Source organism: Lathyrus oleraceus, chromosome 5 (genome assembly GCF_024323335.1).
Source record: "Lathyrus oleraceus cultivar Zhongwan6 chromosome 5, CAAS_Psat_ZW6_1.0, whole genome shotgun sequence".
NCBI classification, from domain to species: domain Eukaryota; kingdom Viridiplantae; phylum Streptophyta; class Magnoliopsida; order Fabales; family Fabaceae; genus Lathyrus; species Lathyrus oleraceus.
The window spans coordinates 504,236,841-504,244,336 of record NC_066583.1 but is presented as its reverse complement, the minus strand read 5'-3'; positions in this window follow the sequence as shown (position 1 = coordinate 504,244,336).

The following is a 7,496-nucleotide window of genomic DNA, read 5'->3' as shown; positions in this document are numbered from 1 at the left end:
GCATTTCATGAAGTTTAAACATTATAATAAAGGTGTCAAATAAAATTATATTTGTTGCAAGCAAAGGGATAAAAATATGAATAAAACTCTAAAATTTGTATATGTTGTGACTTTATTTCTTTCCCTATTTGTTGTTGTAAAGACAGTTTACGGTAATTTAAATTTCCACACCTCTTTATATTTTTTTATAGATATTGTTTTATATATAATATTTTATCTCATTTGAATAATATTTTTTTTCTATTTCTTTATTGCAGAGTTTATTTACTGTGAAAAAGATTTTGATTGTCCACCAATTTTTTTTCTCAACCACATGTGCATGGACAACAGATGTGTATATGATTATATGGAGAAGAAATAAATTAAGTATCAGACCCAATAGAGTACACTTACATTGTGCATGGAAGAATGATTTCTTACAGAAGCAAAATAAATCTACTTAATACACTTTACTATTTCATACTTTCCATTTAGTTATTGGGATGACACCAAAAATTCTTTATTTGAATTTTTATTTTTAATTTCGTAGACTTTTCAACTATGACAATGTATTCTAAAATGTTTGTATTATGCTTCGGTCATGGAAGCCATTGACAGAACAGTAAGAAATGCTTCTGTTATGGAAGCCACTGAAGAACAGTAAGAAATGCTTAAAGTGAAGAGGAAGAAGATAAAGAGCAGAACTGTATTCTGTTATGCATTGAATGGGGATTACAACAATTATATAGTTGGAAGAGATTGTAACTAACTGCATAACAGAAAGCATAACAAACTGAATGGAAAATGTAACTAACTGTAAACTACTTTAACTGTTTTTGTTTTCTTCATCTATTAGCCCCCCACAAGTTGAACCTTGGTAGATGTTGATCAAGTTCAACTTGGCTTTGAGGAAATGAAATGGTTTGGGTAGGAGAGGTTTAGTGAAGAAATCAGCAAGTTGGTTGTTGGATGACACGGGAATAAGTTTCGATATGCCTGCTGAAAAATTTTCGCGTACAATGTGGCAATCAATGTCAAGATGTTTCGTACGTTCATGGAAAACAGGGTTAGCATCTATGTGGAGTGCGCTTTGACTGTCACAAAAAAGAACTGGGACTTGAGAGCATGCAATGTTCATGTCACGAAGCAAGTACAAAAGCCATTGGAGTTCACGCGCAGCTGCAGCTAAAGCACTACACTTTGCCTCTAAAGAGGAACGAGAGACAGTGGTTTGTTTCTTTGTTCTCCATGAAATAAGGGAGCTGCCCAAATAGAAACATGATCCGGAAACGGATTTACGTGTGTCTACACAGTCAGCCCAGTCAGCATCTGAAAAACCTGTTACTTGTAGTGGTGAACTTCGTGGAAAAAATAAGCCTTTGCCTGGACATTATTTGAGATATCGCAAAACTCTGCAAGCAGCAGTATAATGTTGAGTAGAAGGTTTGGAAAGATATTGACTGAGTTGTTGTGTGATAAACGTGATATCTGGGAGAGTAGTATTGAGGTAGATTAGTCTTCCAATGAGTCGTCTATAAGATGGAATATCGTGATAAGCAGGGCTATCATCTTGGCAAAGTTTAAGTGATGGATCAGATGGTGTGTTTGCTGGTTTGGAGCCAATAAAATCTGAATCCTTGAGAAGATCAAGACAGTATTTTCTTTGGCAAATGGAGATACCACGTTTTGAGTGAGCTACTTCTAAACCCAAAAAGTATTTGAGGATGCCCAAGTCCTTGATCTTGAAGAGCTGATGAAGAATATCTTTCATAGTTTGAAACTCTTGTAGAGAGTTACCTGCTAAAATAACATCATCAACATAAACAAGTAAAATTGTAAAGGTGGATGATGTTTGTTTAATAAACAGTGAGTGATCAGAAGGTGCTTGAGAGTAGCCATGAGCAGTGAGGACTGAAGTCAATTTTTCAAACCATTGTCTGCTTGCCTGCTTTAGTCCATAAAGGGACTTAATGAGTTTGCAGACCTGGTTAGGTTTAGAACTTTGGACACCTGGTGGGATCAACATGTAAACATCTTCATTCAGATCACCATGAAGAAATGCGTTATTGACATCGAGTTGGTGAAGATTCCAGTTATGGATTGAAGCTAAAGCTAGAACCAATCGAACTATGGTGAGCTTTGCAACAGGTGAGAAAGTATCTAAGTAATCAAGTCCTTCAATCTGGTTGTATCCTTTAGCAACAAGACGAGCTTTAAACCTTTATATGGTTCCATCAGATTTATGCTTGATCTTGTAAACCCAACGACAACCAATAGGTTTAACATGGGGTGGAAGATCCACAATTTTCCAAGTTCCAGTTTGCTCAAGTGCAACAAGTTCAACTTTCATGGCTTGATTCCAACATTCAAATTTGCTAGCCTCGGAGTATGTTTTAGGTTCATGATTAGTAGTAAGGGAAAGGGTGAAACGATAATGAGTAGGAGACAAGTTATGATATGAAATGGAATTGGAAAGAGAGTTAGGATTACCTGAAGATGATTGGCATTGTGGATCAGTGAAGGTTGTACAGACATAATCTTTCAAAAATGATGGTAATGTTCTAACTCTTGTAGAGGCACGAGTGGAGTGTTGTGTATTAGAGGTGGGTGGATTAGAATTGGTCAGGGAGCTGGAAGGTGGACTTGAGTCAGTTGTGGTGGGTGTGGATAAAGTTGTGGTAGCTGGAAGGTTGAGTTGGTTAATGGGAGAATCATTTTGAGCAGAGTGATGTATGTCATGACAGAGGTTTGGATTGGGAACTGAAGTGCTATAATATTCCCAAGGACTTGGTTAAGAATGTGTGATTGGGCCTAACTCAACCCTACAAAACCGGTTGGTAGAGTGAGGACTGCCCCCACTTATAAACACATGTTCAAACCATATATTGTCCGATATGGGACTCTTAACAAACCCCCTCACGCCCAGGACTGGACATCTAGAGCGTGGAAATAAATGGTGGGTGGCCCGATAGCGGAAACCATAGTAGGTGGCCCACCGGATCTTAAACCAGGCTCTGATACCATGTTAAGAATATGTGATTGGGCCTAACTCAACCCTACAAAACCGATTGGTGGAGTGAGGACTGCCCCCACTTATAAACACATGTTCAGGCCATATATTGTCCGATATGGGACTCTTAACAAATGCAACAATTCAAAATTTTGAGAAGCTTTAGAATGACTCAAAGTGTAAGGTAGTTTCTTATGTCTATCATAGTGACACACATCACAGACAGCTTTACTGTCATTGAAAATATCAGGATACATTTGAGCCATTTTGGAAAGTCTATCATGTGATAAATGGCCCAATCTAAAATGCCACAAAGCTTGTTTAGGGATCATTTTACAATGATTGGGAATTGAGGTTTCTACATGAGGTTTGGAAGAGGAAATACTTGAAATACTGGTTTTTGCAGGAATGGGATCCATATCTGTTCTGAGTCTGTACAACCCTTCCACTTGATTATCCGAACCAATCATCTTCTTCATTTTCACATCCTGAATAAAACAATCATTAGCAGAAAAAATGAATTTGCAATTAGTGGACTGACAGAGTTTGGAAACAGACACAAGGTTTAAGGAAAAATCAGGTGTGTATAACACATTATTAATCTGCAAGTGAGGGGAAAAATGGATTGTTCCTGCATGTTTAGCTATAACAACAGATCCATTAGGTAGACAAACACTGATAGGCTAGATTTTATGGTAATAACTAAACAATTTAAGTGATGAGCAAACATGATCATTGGTACCAGAATCTAAAATCCAAAAATCAGGTTTTATGTAAGTGGAGCATGAAACTGTAGAAACAAAAAGTTTACCTGAATTCTGATCATTTGGTGTATGACTAAATTGAGTGGAAATATGGTTGGCACTTGGATTTGGGGTAGGGTTGGAAGGCAGCAAATTTGTTTGTTGTAACAAACCAATCAATTGGGAATACTGTTCTTGAGTGATGTTGGCACTTGGATTATTGAGAGAACCTTTTGTTCCAGTGTTCATCATATTGTGTGTATCAGCAGCATTAGAAGCATTTGCTGATGTTTGCTTTTTGGTAAAATTGGGAGGAAATCCATGTTTGCGATAACACACATCAATTGTATTGCCAGTCCTGTGACAAAAAGTGCATACTCTACCATCTTTCTTATTGTTAGATGCTCCACCATAAGAGTTGGAAGATTTACCAGCAAACTTCCTTGAATCATATGCATTAACAAGTCTATTTGCTTCATCAATAGCTGAATTAGAATCAGGTTGACTCACCACAAAAATATTGTTAATCTCTTCTTGAACAACCATAGAATATACTTTGTTGATTGATGGTAGAGGATCAAGTAAAAAAACCTGAGTTTTGATAACAGAAAATTTTTCATTCAATCCTGTTAAGAATTGTATAATCTGATCTTCAAGACGAAATTCTCGAGCACTACGCATAGCGTCACATCTGCATTGTTGAGCACAAGTACAACTAGGGATTGGTCTATGAGAATTCAATTCTTCCCATAAACCACGAAGCTCAGTGAAATAATCAAGAACATATTTGTTTCCTTGTTTGAGATTGTTAATCTCAGCACGCAAATTAGACACGCGAATTCTATCAGTTTTAGCAAATCTTTCTTTGAGATCAATCCAAACGTGAAGAGCATTTTCCAAGAAAATAATGGTTTGTGCGATAGCAGGACTTACAGAGTTGAGAATCCATGAATGAACAAGGCAATTGCATCGTTCCTACGCAGATCGATTAAGATCGGTGATACTTGGAACGCTAATGGATCCGTTGATGAACGCAAGCTTGTTCTTAGCTCCAAGAGCTTTTTCCATGGATCTTGACCACGAGATGTAATTCGAACCATTCAATTGAGGTTGAATACAAACAGAATTGGGACCTTCGCTAGGATGAACATAGTAAACCAAATCTACATCACAATTTGTGATTCGATTTGCGGTAGGATCAATACGCGGAGGCATGCTGAAATCAAAAGAAGGATCGCACAAGTAGAAGCTTAAAGTGAACGGTGCGGAAGTGTGGAAAGAGGATCGAAGACGATGATGCCATATTATGCTTCTGTCATGGAAGCCATTGACAGAACAGTAAGAAATGCTTTTGTTATGGAAGCCACTGAAGAACAGTAAGAAATGCTTAAAGTGAAGAGGAAGAAGATAAAGAGCAGAACTGTATTCTGTTACGCATTGAATGGGGATTACAATAATTATATAGTTGGAAGAGATTGTAACTAACTGCATAACAGAAAGAATAACAAACTGAATGGAAAATGTAACTAACTGTAAAACTACTTTAACTGTTTTTGTTTTCTTCATCTATTAGTTTGTAATGAAATTAAATAAGACAGGAGAATATTATAATTAGATTCTATCAAAGTTAGGGGTAGGTCACCAAGACAATTGTCTAGAGCCTCTATTTTATATTTTATATTTATATAGTTTTAGTTAACTAATTTTAAAATAATAACAATTTTTTAAATTATTTTATAATCTAATTAAATAATAACACATATCTAAAATATGTTATATTAATAACTATTTACATATGTATTGTTTAATTTGTTTATTTAAAAATCATATGTATACTTTTTTTTAGTTCTTTAATAACAAGAAGAGTGTTTAGATGAATTAACTTTATTATCAAAGTATTTTGACATTTTAGTATTTTGTTTTAGAATTTTGACATTGTTTTTTAATTATGCTTCTTAAAAATAAATAATGAGAAGAGTGTTTAGATGAGTTAATTTTATTATCAATTTAAAATAAAATAGTAAATAAAATTGATTATAATAATTTAATGATGTTACATTTTAAAAATATAAAAATATATTAATTGTTTTAGAAAAATATTTTTATTAAATTAAAATGATTTAATTTTAAATTTTGTTTAGGTCTCGAGATGTGTTGGGTCAGTTCTGATCAAAATATTGTATTAACAACGGTTATTTATTCGGTGTCAATCTCTACGATGGTTTTGATTCAATAACACTTTGATGATTTTTTTTATAAGCAAGTTCATTCAACAAGGAGTACTAGGGGTACTCCAACCCGATGTACAAGATTAACAGTATCACCATAAGGCTACAAACTCCTACAGATAGTCAATAGCACTTTTAAACCATTCATAATAATTACATCTAACTTTATGCTTTGACCTAAATGACAACCACCGCGAAAAAATAATGATTCTTTCCACAATTACTTTAGGATCGCCAATTTCATTGTTGAAAATGATCTGGTTCCTAGACCATCATATACACCAACAAATGGCAAGTCAAATGATACCACTATACTTTTTTGAACATATTCCACACATCCTTACAAACCAAGCCAACAAATGATTACTACAAGTCTCTTCATGGATCCCAGAGAAACCAACCCAAACCAGAGTTTTTTTCCCACACCAATTTGATTTGAGGGCATGTAACAAAAACATGATGGATGTCTTCATCAAAGTTAAAGCAGAAAATACACACCTTCTCGTGTGGATTGGAAATGATACCTCTCCTCACAATATTGTTTCACGTTACTAATCTATCTCAAATTAGTCTTCATCCAAATACCTTCACTTTCAATAGAATCTTGGTTTTCCATAATACAACAAAAGTTGCTTCTGTTACCAGAGTCATCACAATTTCGCCCACGTTCTGTAGAAGTTTATCGTAGCAGGAGTTGACTGAGAACAAGTCGGAAGATCCAAGAGGACACAGAATAGTATCAGATCTCTCATTGTTGGGGAAGACTTCACACAATATTTGTATTAGATCATCAAACTCTACTGATAGCAAGTTGCCCTCCTCTAAGTTATTAAAGCACAACCTCCATTTCTAGATTTCCCCTCCCAAGCCTCCATGTCCCTAACCACATCTTGCTTTCTGTTGGATGCAACATACAAAACAGGAAAGAATTCCTTAAGCGTTGCATGACTGATCGACCTTGCAGACCAAAACGGGATGTTGGCTCCATCACCTAACCTACAAGTTACCACTTAGCAAAACTACCTTCATCCATTGAGTCTCCAATATCCATAACATCTCTCAAACAAAGTGAATCAAAACACCTTATTCTGGACACATCTTTGGATAAAATCCTTCTAAGAATATTTCCATACTTATGATCCAAAATCCCAGCCCAAATTGCGTGCCTCGCTTTAGAAAACCTCCATAGCCATTTTGTAAGAAATGCCCTATTAAATAAGCCAATATGTTTGAACCCGAGCCCACCATTCACCTTAGGCTTACACACATTTTGCCGAAAAAAACCAAGCCATGTTGTTTTTCTCCATCGACTCAGACCATGAAAAAATCTATTGAATTGAGATGAGGTCCTGAATCACCTTGGTAAGGGCTTTGAAGAATGACAGATGGTGTATAGGAAGTTTCATTAAAACTTAACTTATAAGGGTGATTGTTACCCCAATACACAACAATCGACCCTTCCATGACGAAAACCTAGCTTTGAAGCATGAGATAACCAGTTTCCAAAAAGATACCCTTCTATGATTTTCACCCACT